This window comes from Gorilla gorilla, chromosome 5 (assembly GCF_029281585.2).
Source record: "Gorilla gorilla gorilla isolate KB3781 chromosome 5, NHGRI_mGorGor1-v2.1_pri, whole genome shotgun sequence".
In the NCBI taxonomy this organism is placed as follows: domain Eukaryota; kingdom Metazoa; phylum Chordata; class Mammalia; order Primates; family Hominidae; genus Gorilla; species Gorilla gorilla.
This window is the reverse complement of record NC_073229.2, coordinates 90,354,868-90,373,765: the sequence shown is the minus strand read 5'-3', so window position 1 is coordinate 90,373,765 and position 18,898 is coordinate 90,354,868.

Sequence of the window (18,898 nt, the reverse complement as noted above, 5' to 3'; positions counted from 1 at the left end):
AATCCCATGTTGAGGGTGGGACATAGTGGGAGGTGATTGGATCATGGGAAGCAGTTTACCCCATGTTGTTCTCATGATAGTGAATGAATATTCATGAGATCTGACGGTTTTATAAGGGGTTCTTCCCTCTTTGCTACGTCACTCCTCTCTCCTGATGCCTTGTGAAGAAGCACATGTTTGCTTCCCTTTCCGCCATGATTGTAAGTTCCCTGAGGCCTCCCCAGCCATGTGGATCTGTGAGTCAATTAAACTTCTTTCCATTATAAATTACCCTGTCTCAGGCAGTTCTTTATAGCAGTGTGAAGTAAGACTAATACAGGTACTATGTTTACTACCTGGATGAGGTATTAAAATAATCTGTACTCCAAACCCCCATGACACACAAATTTTCTATATGCATATATTTTTTCATTGTATACCTGTGTGAATTTTTTGCCTATAGAGCTCACTTTCTGCCTATCTATTGAAATGCTGATTTTGCAGTTGTCAAGTCCTTCTGTCCTGCTTTATTCAAAGACCTTTTTATTCCATTTTCATAAATCTATTATATTCCTACAACACATATAGTCTAAATCATTTCTCATATGATGACTTTGAACTATTATTTGCATTGTTTACTGGTGTTGAAACTTTTTAATACATTTGTCTTTTTCTTTTAATTTTAAATTAAGCACTTGGAAGACAGAATTTTCTCTCATCACCTACACGAACTTTCGGTAGACTGTGCATAAAAATGGATTGTTTGTTAGGTTAGACTGATAATGACTACACTAGTAAAATTTGATGACTGAAGCTTTATAAAATGGCTTAGTTATATGTAGTCTAATTTATTGTAGCATTTATTCCTGATATTCCTATGAAATAATGTCTTAATGAATGTAGAAAGTGAAGTATTATTTCTATCTAATGTCAATAACAGGTGAAAACTGTTGCAGAATAACTTTCTTGATACCCATCTAAAAAGCTTTCAGACACTTGTTTTGCTACTGTCCCTGCAGGGCAAGTCCCTGAATAGCCTTTGCCAATCCAGCTCTTCCTTTCTTGCTTGCTTGTAGTTCTCAAAAATAACTGTAGAATTTGCTGGGAATTCAACACCCTGAGACAAAAAGAAACTGCGTAGAACAGTCCAGACTCTGTTCTTGCCCCTCCTAGAACAGGATGTCCTGCAATGCTTTAGCCTAGAGTGCCAAATCACCCCTGGGGGATAAAATGCAGAGTGAAGTGGCTGTCAGCAACCTTCGGCTGTCATGCAATGCATGATGCAGGTGCACACAAGACATTGAAAAATAATCATTTGTTTCTCCTAAGAAAATTCAGATGAATTCTATTAAATCAATACGGTTATTAATTTTATAAACTAATTGCTTAAATGTGATAATAACTTTCTATCATTGATGAGATACATTTTTTAATGCTTTGGTTAAGTTATAAAGTATCTTATAGAAAACAATATATTAGTTCAAATTTACAATTTAATTGGAAAACGTCTTCTTATTATGAAGAGAAAACTGCTTGAGATTTAAATAAAATAGCCCATCAGCACTATTGATTTTCTCCCTGCTGTGACCCATATCCCATTATCGTAGGATGATGATCAGACCAGTATTGAGTCCTATTGAATAAAGCCTTTCAAAAAATTCTACATAATTAACTCTTTTTAAAATATCAACTCACAGGAAAAAAATATTCATTAATTGTCTCTACTGTGTTTAGTACAATATCAACTTTATTGAATATTCCATATAATCTATTATACAACCTGAAGCATAATTGAGATAGACCTAACCTCAAGCTAGTTGAAAAATAAGTTACCAGAATTACAACCCACTGATCCACTCAGTAAGTCAGGCTTATTAGGTTGCTGAATTCCACATGAAAATATTCAGAGCCCCTGCCAAAAATATCAACCTCCAAATCTATTTTTGTATTTTTAGAAGCAACAATAATTTAAAAATATATACTTCAAACTCTGCAGAGGAGATTTTTTTCTTGCTTGTTAGTGGTAACTGTAAATGCATCAGGTGTAAAATACAACATAATATGTCTTTTGAGAATATGTGGCCTTAGATAAAATGATTTTATATGCAACACATTCATAGAGCTTATGTTAGCTAAATTGAGATAATCCTTAGTATACAAACCTTAAGGTATTCAGAGACTCATCATCACTCTGATCATTAAAATAATAGCTAGCCCCCAAGGGACTGTGGCTTTTAGAATAAGAAACAGCCAAGTATGTGATATCTTAGGGGTGGTAGCAAGAAAATAGACCAAGACAGCGTATTTTCATGCCATCTGATACCTGATGAAATGTAAAATGAGTAATAAAGGCATTTAATGTTCACACATTTTCTACCCTCACTGCTTCTATCATATCAATGCTCCACAATAACTATCACCTTCACCCCATCCTTATTTAAAAATTAGTGTTGCTAATTTTTGCTCGAAGTTAATTGAATTTCAGTGAAATCAAATGGAAATAATTTGTAATTGTAACATCTTCCACAGCAAAAGCTGACTTAAAACAGATTTTCAGATAAGTTTTATTATTTTTATATATCTATGCTGAGGGTCTATCAGCTGGAGTCTTGATCAAGGGTACATATTTATGGTATTATAAGGTCAAAATAAGTGTCAGTGATGGTCAAAGGCCAATTTAACAGAAGAGTCTTCAAAAAATCTAAGTTTATTTTGATACAGGTTGATCATCTTGAGTATACCAAATTTCTTAAGTGCACCCTAGAAAATCTATACTGTGTGACACATTTAGAAGAAAACTTAGTTTTTCATTATTTAAATAGTGAAGAATTAAAATACGTGGCATAATTTGTAGATTCATATCATTTGTTCTACTACTTCTTATGTTCTGGTTCATAGGTGTAAGCAGAAAAACAGATACAGCTTAGATTAGTAACAGAGGCTGCTTTCTTGCATAATAAGCTTGTTAACGCCACCTTGGATTCAGGAATGATAGAATCAAATTTCCTAGTGACTCTTATTCCCATTGAGGCAGCTGTTAATCTTTCTGGCTTGAGCAGTAATCTCACACCCATCCTCAGATACTACCTGTGAAATCTCAGATTCCACGGGAGGACTTCGACTTGCCAGTCTTCACAGCCTCCCCTAAGCTTGCAACCAAAACCTCTTCACAATTGCTGGGCTTTAAACACAGATGCTACACCACCCTATGGATCTAATTAGGCCAACTTTATAGATATTTACACATTCAGTTCAACTATAATTTTAGCTAATTGGACTTAGCTATCTAAAAGATGCATGAAGCAAGTCATTTGCCAAATGAGTTACATCATTTGAGTAAGTTCTCAAACCCCCTGAAATCCCCTCTTTACATATCTCAGCGTTTTATGCTTTTGATGTGAGGAAGGGGGTAAAAGTTAGACCTCTGATATTTTAGTTAGAGGAGGTTCTTATAAGCTCTTAGATGATAAATGCAAATCACCTGTACTGAAACAGTTATCTGGTATGTCTTAGCCTTGGGGACTCAAATGATATTGAACTATATTCAGTGACTGATGACGGGTGATTAGTGTCATAGAGTTAAATCTTACATTTAAAAAATTGAGTTAACTCTAACACAAATCTATCAAGGAGATGTCTATAAAATGACAATGCCTTCTATTTTTTCAGGACTAAATGGAATCATGAACTAAAATATAATATAGCCAGGTATCAATATATTAATTATACTCCACTTTTCAAGAGAGTCAGCTGAAAAGTATAGTCATGCTTTAAACTATAGCATAAATAAAGATTGAGAACTTTGATGTAGAAATATAAGCTCAATTTACAAATCTGTTAGTCGTTGTGAACATTAGGTTCCTATTTAACTTCAGCCCTGCCATCTAACATTTGTTTCTTGTAAAATCAAATGGCATATTTTATTATTTAGAAAATATGAAGAGGATGTTGAGATGGTAAGAGAACAGTTTTAGTTATCTATTGGTGTGTAACATACCATGCTAAAACATAGTGGCTTAAAAACAACAGTCATATATTTGGTTCACTAATCTAGATTCTGAGTGGAGAGTCCATTAGAGGTGGGTTAGCTTTCAGCTGCGAGTTCAGCTTATGTTATTGGTCTGCAGGTCTCAGTTCCTCTCCTCATACACAGTCTGATGGCTGGGTGCTAAGTGGAAGTGTTCCAGGAGCTAGAAAATGGAAGGTCCTGTTTTCTTAAGGTCCAGACCTGGAAACAAGAAGAGCCTCAATTTAGCCATATTTAATTGATCCATATAGTTGCACAGGCTGCTGAAATGCAAGACAAAATCACCTAGCCCCACATCCAGGTGGGAGGAGTGCCAATATTTTATTTACCTCATCTTTAATTTACCTCAATTACTAGAATATATATTGTAGCCCATTTTTTTCTAGCTTACTTTTCTTTTAGATATGTAAGCTGAAGATTAGAGATTATATCTGATCATCTTTAAGTGTCATAGTGGTAAGAAATGGGGATGATAACAATAAGCCACATTTTCCATCACTATTGAGGAATAATTGACAATTAAAAGTTGTATATATTTAAAGTGTATATTTTGATTTTCTTATCTACATATACATTGAAGAATAATCACCACAATCAAGCTAATTAATCACAAATAAACAAAAAACATTGAATTTTATACTTTAAAATGGGTGAAGTATATGGTACGTGAATTATACCTCAATAAAGCCACTAACAAAAACAAAAAACAAACAAAAAATCACTTTTAGTGAGGATTTACTATGAACCAGAAAGCATAAGGTTATTTTGTGCATATTAACAATTTAATCCTCATAGCAAGTCTATGTGTATACATATACATACATATATCCATATATATTCATATTATATCTCCATATATATTCATGGAGGATATGTGTATGTGTGTGTGTGTATATATATGTATATATATCTATAGAGGATATGTGTGTGCGTGTGTATATATATATATCCATAGAGGATATGTGTGTGTGTACATATATATATATATATATATATCTCTGTAGAGGATATGTATATATGTGTGTGTATATATATGTGTGTGTGTATATATCTATAGAGGATATGTATATATGTATATATATATGTGTGTATATATATCCATAGAAGATATGTATATATATATATATATATATACACACACATATCCATAATATGTGTGTGTGTGTGTGTGTGTATATATATACATATTAAAGTTGAAGCACTGAGAGATTAAATAACTTGCCCAAGGTCACACAGCTAGTAAACAGAAGAGTGAGAAATTAAACACAATCAACTATAACACTCTGTTTCTTCTTGACCTATACCCTGAAAACTCAATTCTAAATCAGTTTCTAACTAGCCTTCCATTAACCACATTGCCTATCCTGCTGTTACCCAGAAACTTTCTAATAATTTAGCATAATTTATCAGAAAATTTCAACTAGTTCAATATAACATTGTCTTCTTTGTAATGCTTATATAAGCCACCTTCTCTAAAGATGGAGATATTTTTTATTCTGCCTTTAATTTTCAGATGTTTTTCCACCCTAGCTCTTTATCACACTGTTTCTCCAACTACAGTGGTCCTCCATTAGGATGAGATCTTTTACAAACAGTCAAGGTCATATAGCATCTATTTACAGATGTATTTTTTTTACATGTTGACAGCATATAGTCCAAAAATCTCAAATCTGAAATGTTACATAATTTGAAACTTTTCAAAGCAATTTATGTTACATACATTGAAACTACTTGTGACATGATGCCACAAGTAGAAAATTCCACACCTGCCTGACCTCATGTGATGGGCCACAGTCAAAATGCAGTCAAAACTGTTTCATGTAGAAAAGTATTTAAAATATTGCATAAAATTACAATTTCTGCTTATGTGTATAAAGTATATATTACACATAATACATTTTGTGCTTAGATTTCAGTTCCATCTCCAACATGTCCCCTTATATACATGCAAACATTCCAAAATTTAAAAGAAAATCAGATTTGAAACATTTCTGTTCCCATGTATGTTGAATAAGGGATACTTACTATGTATCAGACAGAGTGCTATGCATCCATGACATCATTGTGATGCAAGTTTTAGATATGTTTTATTATGAAAAAACAGAGATCAATATATGACATGACTAAGATGGAAGCTGAGGTCTTCTAATTCTAATCACAGCATAATTTACATTACTATGCATTGTGTCAACTTGTCAACAGCCAAAAAGTATATAATAAAATAAAGGCAAACCTTGCCTTATATATTGACAATAACATTATTTAAATTTATGTTAATTGAATTATATATTAACATTGGTTATATCATGTATTAATATATTTACTGTATTAATATTTATTTATTATATTAATTATGTTTTATATGTAAAACATTTATTATGAGTGAGACATGAAGGGTACGGCTCATCCTAGAGAAAAATTTCTCTCAATTTGTGGATTTGTGACACCGTAAAACAAGTTATTGGCTTCTAAATTATAATTGAGGGAAAGTCATAGAATGAACATTTTTATTTAAGAAAAGAAATGTTGGAAAGAAAAAAGGGATAATGTGTCCTAGGCAGGGCCAAAACTCACAGGACACATTTCATTAGATTTTAAGGCCTGAGAATAATCCTCTGTGGCTTCATAATCTGTTTTCTGGACCCACTGGAGTAGTGGTCTCACCCTCTGACCCCAAGGAGTTACCATCAGCCTAGGCCTCTACAGCTATGGTTCTGCCCTTGGAGTAATTCTTCTTCCATTCTATCCAATCTCTGACGTTTCCAATCTAAGCTGGCAGTTTTTCTGCTGATTGAAGATTTGCAAAATTATTGGTCATTCATACAGTTTACATGGGTTCTTGCCATCAGACAAAAGGGTCCTACACAGATCTTTCCTGGATAACTGCATTTTTGTTCCTAGCTTCAGCTGAGATGGTTGATCCTATCCATGAGTCCAGCACCTTATATTTTTAATAACTAATTTTCCAGCCGCACCCTAGACTTTGTTTTGAGGCTACGCTATCTTGATGGGCTGATGGTTTTCCAAATCATCAAGTGTTGATTCCTTTTTTCTTAGAAAATTGCTTTTAAAAAATTTTTCATTTCTCTTGTATTAAATATAAGCAACAAGAAAAAAAAATTAGAGTGTACCTTACAAACTTCTCTTGGAAATTTTTTCAGCCAAACATTCTGTTCACCACAGTGTATGTATTATTTATGGTAATTCGAGTTCTCTCTACGGCTCGCGTCTCTTATTTCTGATCATTCAACAGAATTGGTTGTAACATCCATATATCTACCAACTACCTCTTTAAGATTTTTTTTAAAAGTATATATCATAGTTGTACATATTTTTGAAATACTTGTGGTATTTTGATACTTTATTCTATGTATAATGATAAAATCTGGGTAATTGGGATATTATTATTGAATACTAGAACTTATTTCTTCTATCTAACGGTACCCATTAACCAACTCTCTTCATCCTCCTTCCCTCCTTGTCTTCCCACTTTCTAGGAACCACCATTCTACAATCTAGCTCCATGAGATCCACTTTACTTAGCTCCACACAGGAGTGAAAATATGCAATATTTGTCTTTCTGTGCCTGGCTTATTTCCCTTCACATAATGACCTCCAGTTCCATCCAGGTTGTTGCAAATGACAGAATATTACTTTTTCATAGCTAAGTATTACTCCATTGTGTATTTATATCACATTTTCTTTATCCATTAATTTGTCGATGGTCTCTCAGATTGATTCTATATCTTGGTGACTGTGAATACTGCTGTAATAAACATAAGTGTGTGGATAGCTCTATAATATACTGATTTCATTTCTTTTGAATATATACCCAGAAGTGGAACTGATAGATTATATGGTAGTTTTATTTGCAGTTTTTTTTTTTTTTTTGAGAAACTTTCATGCTGTACTACTTTGCATTCCCACCAACAGTGTATGGCAGTTCCCCTTTCTCTTCATCCTTTGTCAGCGGTTTTTTTTTTTTTTTTTTTTTTTGTCATTTTGATGAAAATAGCCATTTTAACTGGAGTAAGATGATATTTCCATGTGGTTTGTATTTAGATTTCTCTGATGATTAATAATGTTGAATATTTGTTAATAAACCTGCTGGCCATTTGTATACCTTCTTTTGAGAAACATCTATTCAGGTCTTTGTCCAGTTTAAAATCAGATTGTTTTTTGCTATTGATTTGGTTGAGTTCTTTATATATATTGATTATTAATTCTTTGTGAGACGGAGAGTTTGCAAATATTTTCTCACATTCTGAAGGTCATCTTTTCACTTTAAGTGTTTCCTTTACTGTGCAGAAACTTTTTAGTTGATGTAATATCTTTTGTCTATTTTTTTTTTTGCCTATACTTTTGAGGTTTTCTCTAAAAAATTTTTGCCCAGACCAATGTCCTATGGCATTTTCCAATGTTTTCTTCTAATAGTTTCATATTGTCATGTCTCACATGTAAGTCCTAAGTCCATTTTGAGTTTATTTTTATTTTTGTATGTAGTGAAAGATAAAGATCTAGTTTTATTCTTTTGCAATATGGATATTTAACGTTCTCAGCATTATTTGTTAAAAAGACTGTCCTTTCCCCAGTGCATATTCCTGGCACCTTGTTAGAAATTAGTTGGCTGTAAGTGCATGGATTTACTTTTGGCTTCTCTATTTTGTTCTACTGGTCTATGCATCTGTTTTTATGCCAGCACCATAATGTTTTGACTACTATAGCTTTGTAGTAGAATTTAAAATTAAGTAGTGTTATGTCCATAGCTTTATTCTTTTTGCTCAGAATTCCTTTAGCTATGTGGGTCTTTTGTGGATTCAAACAAATTTTAAGCTTTTTTTTAAAAAAATATTTCTATGAACAATGTCATTGGTATTTTGATAGGAATTGCATTAAATCTGTAGATTGCTTTGGATAGCCTAAACATTTAAAAATATTAACTCTTCTGTTTCATGAGCATGGGATATGTTTTCCTTTTTTTTTTTTTTTTTTGGCCTATTCAATTTCTTTTTACAGTTTTTGTTTGTTGGTTTCTTTGTTTCTGAGACACGGTCTCATTCTGGTTCCCCAGGCTGGAGTGCAGTGATACTATCTCAGCTCACTGCAGCCTGAACCTCCCAGGTTCAGGTGATTCTCCCACCTCAGCCTCCTGAGTAGCTGGGATTACAGGCATGCACCACCACAACTGGCTAATTTATTTTGTTGTTGTCCTTTTCATAGAGACAGAGTTTGCTATTTTGCCCAGGCTTGTCTCAAACTGCTGGACTCAAGTTAATCTACCTGCCTAGGCCTCCCAGAGTACTGGGATTACAGGTGTGAGCCACTGTACCCGGCCTTAATAGTTTTGTTTGTTTGTTTGTTTGTTTGTTTATAAAGACCATTCACTTCTTTGGTTAAATTTATTCCAAGGTATCTTACTTATTGTAGCTATTGTAAATGGGATTGCTTTCATAATTTATTTTTTGGATTGACGACTGTTAGCATGTAGAAATTCTACTGATTTTTATATTTTGATTTTTGTATCCTATAACTTTATTAAATTTATTTATCAGTTCTGAGTTTTTTCATGGATTCTTTAGGGGGTTCTTTAATGTAAAATAATGTAGTCTGCAAACAAGGTCTAATTAATAGAGAAGGCTGCCACACAGAACCACGCAGGGAATTGCATCCGAGAAAAGGGTAACAGCAATCTGAAACTGTAAGAAGAGTCTTATGTATAGGCAGTAAGTTGAGGTTAGCTAGGTTTAACATGCTTCTTTTAGATTGTTTCAGTAATTCCACGGGCCCAAAGAAAAAGAGGTCATCCTAGATGTTTGGTATCAGGGTTTTTGGCAGTTGGATGTATGTGTTATAATCTAGGAGTGTTAGCATCTGATAAGGGAAATAGTCGAGGTATGAGTTTAGCAAACTGTCCACACAGGGGAAACTAAGAGCTTTTTAGCCATAATCTCAAAATAAGATTAATGCAGTACTTTTGAAATATTACAAAGACATATATACTTTTTCTATCAAAGACTTCAAAATTCAAACCTGTACCCATTACTCATTCCAAAGCCAGTTCTACATTTTTACATATTTGTTACAGCAGCAACCCACTTCCCATTGCAAAAATCTTTACTAGTTTTCTATGGCTGCTGTTACACAGTATTACAAACTAGGTATCTTAAAACAACAGAAAATTATTATCTCATAGTTCTCAAAGCTAGAGGTCCAAATCAAGGTTTCAGCAAGGTCATGGTCTCTCTGAAAGATCTAATAAAAAATCTATTCCATGTCTTTGTCTTAGAATAAATTCGAGCTTAGAGGTTAAAAATCCAAACTGGGAATGCCAAAACCTGGATTTAAGTTCCATATTCTTTATTTTCTACTGTTCTGATGTCAAGTATGTTAACTACGTCATAGAGCCAATGTAGTTACATCATTGTCAGAGGCAAAAATGGTATAATTTATCTAAAATAAATATTTAATGCCTAACACATAGTATTCAGTCAATGCATGTGAATTGTTATATGTCACCAATTCAATATTTTAGATCATATTTGTGAAGAAATATTTGAAATTATTCTTAATTTATTTCACATTTCATTATATCTTACATATATGTCTTTTAGGGTAATATTTAAGTGTTACATTACTTCAGTGGGATCATCAGTGATTACAGTTTTATATCCCTAAACATTCTAATGGAATATTTATTGGTCCCTATAACATGCAACCCATAGACTTAAGCTTGAGACTATATAAAAATATGTAAAATTCACTAGTGGAAGATTTATGTCTCTGGAGAGGATTAGCTTATCATGAGAAGCCAACACTTCTATTAAAACAACTGGATAAAACAGATAAATTATAATAACCACATTTTGAAAAACATCATACTGGTATGGAGGGAAGAAGAAATGTATGGGCAAAAATTGTACACAACTTTCAGCCTTTCCCAGGTGAACTGATGATCTTTAGTCACTTTCTTTGTATAATTATACATAAATTTCAGATGTAGGCTAAGGACTGAGCTTAGAATATTCAGAAGAACTCTACTGAAGAAAAAGGGAAACCAGCAGTGCTTTTGATGTTTGTCCAGGAACGCATGAGGTATTAATGCACAGAAGAGCACACAGGCACCGCCAGTTTTCTTTGTGGGGCATTTACTAAGTTTACAGCTTGAAAGGCTGAAGACCCTGGGTTAAAGCTTTTAAAGGTCAGAGTGAAATGTTCTGTAGCCTCCTGTTTTGGGAAAACAAAATCCTGCTAAGAAAAGGTGCTTTGAAAAAACACAGTATTGGTCACCCTCTCAAGTTATTCAGATGTTGAAGCCATATGGGTTTTATAGGATAAAGAATGAACATGAAAATTACTGGATGGTACAACTAAATATTCTGAAATATTTCAGGTCTTAAGAGAAAAATTGGCCAGATTCTTAATTAATAGCCTGAGAGGGAGCACAACTAGCGATGAACGAAAAATAAACTAAGTCATACTAAAGCAAAACGTTTCCCTGCTTCCTGACACAATGAGGGGTGTGTATTGAAATTTCTGTAAAAATCCTTTCACGCACAGTATTTTGTGTGTGTGTATATATACACACACACACACATATATATGCTCATGTCATATATATGTATATATGTACATATACTACATGTGCATATATATACATACATGTATATATGCTCATGTCATATATATATGTATATATACATATACATACATATACTACATGTGCATATATATACACACAACATTTTAAATTAAAATTACAAATGTGAGTGACATCAGCAAGATGGGAAAATGTGAAGTTCAAGCTCTTGTTTCCTGAACAATAATATTGATTTTAGAATGGAATACAGACCAAAATACCTTTATGGGAACTCCAGAATCTATTTAAAACATTATAGTAGTGCAGAAAAATATAAAACCAAGAGCATGGCATTGAAATAGGTACCAAGATCAATTTTTACTTACCCACATTACCTCCTCCTCCAAGAAAGCATAAGTACCAGGAGAGATGTCTTAATCCATTTTGTGCTGCTGTAACAGAATGCCACAGATTGAGTAATTTATAGTAAACAGAAATTTATTTCTCACAGTTATGGAGGCTGAGAAGTTCAAGATAGAAGGGGGTGGTATCTGGTGAGGCTTTCTGTTGCATCATCCATGGTAGAAGGAGAGAGAAAGTAACAGAGAGAATTAAAAGGGGGCTGAACTCCATCTTTTATAATGAACCCCCTCTGGCAATAATGGCATCAATTTATTCACCTTGCCCTTATGGCCTAATAATTTCTTATTAGGCACCACCTCCAAACGCTGTTGCATTGAATTTCAAGTTTCCAAAAGATACTTTTGGGAGGACACATTCAAATAACAAGAGGGCATCTTGGATGGCAATTTCTGCTTTGGGCAAGAGAAAGTGGGACATGTGTCCATTGTCCCCAGCATTTTAATACGCTGAAAGAGATGGGTTTCTGTCTTGTATCACCAAGAGCACTGTTGGAACTGGCATAGTTTGGACACCCGGGAGTGACCAAAAACAAAAGAAAGAGGCTCGTGACTTGCTACAGCAAGGACAACTTTGCAAGGTTGGGAGAATTTGCAGAACCTGAGGCTTCTCCCCACGAGGGAGAGGAGTGCAGTGTGTCTAAGGAGGAAAACAGGTTAAAAGTTATTTCAAAATGATTTAATTAACGCCCAAAACAGTACAAAAAATGAAAATAACTAACAACAGCTGAAACAATTAGAAAACATATAACAAGATAACAGATATTAATGTAGCCATGCCAGCAATTACATTAAATTAGATTAAGTACACTGAATTAGAAACAGATTGTCAACCAAGACTTCAAACAAAAATAAGACTCAATAAATTCTGACAATTAAAGTTACACTTTAAGGGCAAAATAGATTAAAAATAAAAAGTTGAAAAAAGCATCACTTAAAACTCACTTTAAGAAGTAGATGTGACATATTAATAAAAGCAAAGTATTCTGTAAGCCAAGAACTATTCAGAGTGATAAGAAGTTTATCTAATTTAATAAAAAGTTGAATTCAATAGAAAAACATGATATTTTAGAATTTTATGCAACTACTAACAGTGCTGAATATATATAAAGCAAATAGTTACAGGAATAAAAGAGAGAAAAATAGATGAATCCACAGGCATATTTGGAAATTTTAACAGCTATGGCAAGTAATTAAACAATAAGTAAGAGTATATAGAGATATCCTACAGCATAATCAACAGATTTATGCTATAGAAGACTAACAACTGCAAAATATACATTTAAAAAAATACATATGCAACAAAATGACTATATGTTGAGCTGAAAACAAAACCTAACAAATTCCAAGGGACTGAAACCATGAAAGATCTCTGATCACAGTGAAATTCAACATAAATCAATCCTGGATGTTTGGAAATTAAATGACACATTCCTGTGTAACACATTGCTCAAAAAAATTAAGTAAAAATTATGAAGTATTTTGAACTGGATGATAGTGGAAATATGACTTATCAGAACCTGTGTGATGCAGGAAAAGTAGTACTTGATGGGAAATTTACTGCATTAAGTTATAAAATAAGGACCTTTAAAATTAATGCTCTGGGGTGCCCTGAGAACAGATATAAAAAACAGCAAATTAAATCCAAATAAAGTAGAAAGAAAGAATCCCTAAAGCTAAGAGCAGAAATCAAGGTCATCAAAAGCTGATGTGCAGATGATGCCACTTCCAACAGTGCTCTTGATGATATAAGAGAAAAACAACAGTCAAAAGTTGATTCTCTGAAAATAAAATAATAAAATAAAACACAGTTTACAATATCATCAGTGAAAAGGAGATATTATTACAGATATGATAGACATTCAAAATACAATAACATTATAAATAAAGTTTTGGTGCTGCAAAAGAAATAGCACTCGAATATAAAATTTCCTTTTTAATTATCAGCAAGGCAAGCTCCTTCTATAGAAGGGTGCACCCTTACAAATGGAGCAATGGTGAGTGCACACTTGGACAAGGGAGGGGAAGGGGTTCTTAATCCCTGATGCACGTGACCCCTGCTGCTGTGTCATTCTGCTATTGGCTAGGGTTAGACTGCCCAGGCTAAAATAATTCCTATTGGCTAACTTAAAGAGAGTGACAGGGTGAATGGTTCGGAGGGAAAAATGGTTATGACAGAGCAGGTAATCAGAATGAGTCAGGGTGGAGTAGGTAATTGGAGTGAGTCAGGGTGAAGCAGGTAATTGGAATGAGTCAGGGTGGAGCAGGTAATCGGAATGAGTCATGGTGGAGCAGGTAATCGGAGTGAGTCAGGGTGAAGCAGGTAATCGGAGTGAGTCAGGGTGGAGCAGGTAATCGGAATGAGTCAGGGTGGAGCAGGTAATCGGAATGAGTCAGGGTGGAGTAGGTAATCGGAATGAGTCAGGGTGAAGCAGGTAATCAGAATGAGTCAGGGTGGAGCAGGTAATCGGAATGAGTCAGGGTGGAGCAGGTAATCAGAATGTGTCAGGGTGGAGCAGATAATTGAAAAAGGTTGCTTTAGAGGAAGTTAAGTTTAAAAGTAGAAGGTAACGAATTGAACGTACTGGCATATTGATTCTTTGAAAAGAAATTTAGAATTCGTTTCTAACAACCCCTCCTCTTGCATTTCCTTACAGCTCTTTCTTTTCAAACTTTTTAACATGTCTTTGCTTAGTTGTTCTGCTTGATTTTCCAAAAGAAGAAGCTTCTCAGGATAAGGTGGAAGATAGTTAAGGGAGGTTTTAGTAAATGCCATTTTTATAAGCCTCTGCACCAACCCACAGATGCATGGTGTGACACAGCACCTGACAAGAAAAAGTACACCCATTACAGCTGTGAGGGAAGTAAGAATCGAGGCTAATATTCTTTCCATTTACCCAACCACTTTTCTAGCCATTTTGTAAAGGGGTCATTTATCCCTGAGTTGCTGGCTAACTCATTGAATAGAGCAGTCAGACCTTGCAATGCCTTTGTTATACGTCCATTAGGGGCAGTGTTGTTTGGGATGAAGGTGCAACATTGAGTTTTAATCATGACACAAACTCCTCCTCTTTCTGGTAATATCATGTCTAAGGCTATTCTGTTTTCCCGAGCCATCTGGGTAGTAGCCCCTAATTGCTCAGCTATTCCTTTAACAGCATCTCCAGTGTAGTTAATAAATCGCTGTTGGTTGTAATAGATGTAGTTTATCCAATCTACATTTTTACTAATTGTCACCACCAAAATATTGACTCAAATCCTGCAGCTATTTGATTTTGGCCTTTAAATTGATTTGGTATTCCCCATGGGACTCCAATTGCGTTTAAATACACGTGAGAGTCAAAAGACCTGTAAGGCACTTCTCTCACTTTACGATGTCTTATTTTTCATTCCTCTGGTTGATGAAATGCTAGGGTGAAAGGGATAGCCAATTAGACTAAAGCACTAGTGCCACTCCAGTTATTCAGCAGAGTGTCCAGTAATGGTCCACCACAATACTACCACACATCTGCTCAGGGATGAACAAGGGCTGACTGATTGATAAGCTCTTGAAAATTCTTAAGCTCACTGCATCCCTTCAGGTCTCCAAGGAACACTAAATTTCCTCCCTGTCATGGGAGACACGATGTGAACTTAGTATTGGGAAACAGAAGCTGGATGACCCTCAGGGGCTGACCCACAGGGTGCCAGACTTCAGGATATAGCAGACAGAGAGTGTGGCACAACTTATTACTCCAGGCTGTAGAATCCTGGAAAAGAGCTACCATGCAGCCCAGGCCCAGTCAACTGGAGAACCACCCTAGTGGAAAGAGGACAATCTGGGCCTCTGGCCTGCTATGTGCACAAGCATAACAATTGCTTTGGTTTAACATGCGGATGGAATATTTGATCCATTCCAACCAGGCATTTGCATGCTGGTATCCTGTCTTAATAACCAAAGTTTGTTTTAAGTCTTTAACTTCTATGATAGCTATCTTGGTCTTGTCATTAGATGGAGGAGGAGCAATTGTTCCATTGTCAGAGGTTTTGGAAGAAGGCTTAGAAGAAGGGGCAGGCGGTGAGGGATCAAAGAAATGCATTTCAAGGAATCCAACAGGGTCTGTCCCTGAAACCTCAGCCCCCATACCATAAAACCGGCTTAAAGAAGGGAACCGACTTAGAAAATGGGAAGAACTTTGAGGGCTTGAGATAATAACCTGTATAGGATTACACTGGTTTAGCTGACAGTTGGTGGCGGAGGGGGGCGCTGTCCCTCTAGTAAAATGAATGTATGGTTTTAGGAAATTACAAAAACCAGTTGGGGAAGTCCATCCTTGCTCGTTAGTGGTCCACAGAACGTTGGACCAACTATGGCATAAAAGCTCTACATGGGGGAGCAAGACTCCTGGTTGACACTGTGGTCTTTATTGGAATCTCCCTGGGTTAAATGGTCCCAATTCACTAATGCCCAGTCTGAGGAAAGTCAGGAAGGACAGAGGTACTTTTCTGAAGTAGAGAACTATCTTTGACTTGGCAAATCCCCACAGGGTATAACAAGGCAAGCATTAAATGCAATAGCTTGAGGCAAAATTGATTTGGTTATGTTAATAACTAGATGGTCAGCAATAGAGTGAGGAAAGAAGAAAGAGATGAAAGAGAGTTAAATTTTTCTAGCTTTAGTTTGGTAGGGTTTTCCCCTGGGACTATGGCCCGCAATTCTGCAGGGGGTGGCACGTTCTTGACCCGGGTGTGATGAATCCATCCCCTTTTCACTATACGAACAGCAGTCTCAGTGGTTAGCAGCACAAGGTAGGGTCCTTCCCAGGCTGGCTTGAGTTTTCCTTCTTTCCACCCTTTGATGAGCACGTGAACCTCAGGCTGGTGCTGGTTTACCGGAATTTCTGTAGGTGGTACCTGTGCTAAAAGACTTAGTTTTGAGGGAAAGGAAAGTGGAAGATAAACCAAGTATATAATTTCTAAGAAACTGACCTTTGTTTTAAATGTGGGGACATCAGCAGTGGACTTTACAGTCCTTGGTGCCTTCTTACTAAGAAATTTCCTTCAGCACCTATTTTTATTAGTTTTCAGACCACGGAAAGCCAAATACCATTTTATATTTGACAATGTTTCCTGTATGATTTTTATACCAGATAAGCTAAATTTCACCTTTATATTAGTGTGTTATTAATGTTAAACTTAATTTTAATAAAACCTTGTAGACATATTTATTCAATTTTTAATGTCTGACCATAAGGTAAGATTTTTATAGACTCTTTTTAACCTTTTATAGTTTTTGTTAAAGAGCAGGTTAGTGCTTTGAGAAAAAACTGTTGTGCTTTTATTTTAATATCCAGTTCACAGAAAAACTGGATGATACCATTTTAACTTCAGCTAATATGTTTACACACAGAATTTCCTTTACAATTAACATTTCAAAATTGCTTAAACCTTTAAAACAAAATATTTTTTAACCTTTTAATGTAGGTAAAAATCCACATTCTTATGCCTCCTTATAATCCTTTTACAAAAGGTATATTTTACTTTCCTTATACACCTTGCACATAAACTGTTTCTTGACTAGCTTTACATTCAGGCAGCCTAATTACTTTTAAATTATACAACATTTCTTGCATAAATTCCCTTTTATAACTTTTTTCATGACTTTTACAGACAATTCTTTGACATGCCTCAACTTTCTGACTTGTTGCAAACATGTCTTTGTTTAAACAACCAGTTAATTTATTTTAGAGCAAGAACTTCCCATGTAACATTCCTTTTTACATAAATTCTCCCCCTGCTTCTTTTTTTTTTTTTTTTTTAAGATGATAATCATTCTTTTCCAAAGCGAACTTCCTTCATGTCTGTGGACTAGGCTGTCTAAGGCCACAAGATTAGAAGTTAGGATAATACATGTTACACTGCTAACTTTTAGCAAACTTTACTTTTGTTGAAAAACTTTTAAGTTGGGGATTTCAATTATTCTTTGCTATTAATAAGACCTAGTTCAGTCCATATTAACTTATAATTAGTATAGATGGCTTTTTCCTGATTCTGTAAGTACTTTAAGGCTTGGCTGAGTGCAAACAGCTTGCACATTTGAGCAGACCAATTATTAGGCAATTTTCCTAACAATGCTTCTACAAGAGTTTCCTTATCACTTACTGAATACCCTTGTGTCTTTTTCTCTCAATCAACTGGGAGGAACCATCTATTGTCCTGTCCTGAAGTGAGTTCCTCCTAGGTCTGGTCAGACCTTTGTATGGTAATTAAGATTTAAATCTTCTGTTAGGAAACCTGCTGGGTTAAGGGAATTTTCAGCGGTTAATGTTAAATCATCTTTTTCTAATAGAATCATCTTACACTTTAAGTACTTTAAGGTTCTTGAGTCAATAAGCTACATTTTTGCTTTTTTTTTTTTTTTTTTTTCACTTAGGATAGTTCTGACCTGACGAGGTGTGCTCACAATGAGGTTTCCTCTAAAAGTTATTTTTCTACTTTCTTCTGTTAGCAAAGCAGTTGCTGCTACAGATTGAATGCATTTGGGCCAACCGTGGATTACCACTTTAAGGATTTTTGATTAGGAAGGCTACGGGTTGTCAGTGGTCACAGTTCTTTCGGGCTATGCCCTTGTTTACACTGACAACAAGGTGGTATTGGAGTGTTATAAGGTGACTGAGAAGACCTTCAATTATTAATTATAGGTTTTAAATTTACCCTGGCTTTTAAAGAAATAGGATACACTCTTTTTACTACTTCTAAGTCTCTCTTTCTCCCTCTCTTCCTCTCTCTCTCTTTGACTCTGTCTCTTTCTTTTTCTATCTTTGACTCCCTCTTTGTCTTTCTGTCTCTTTCTCTCTCTCTCTCTGCCTCTTTCTCTCTCTCTCTCTGCCTCTTTCTCTCTCTCTCTCTGCCTCTTTC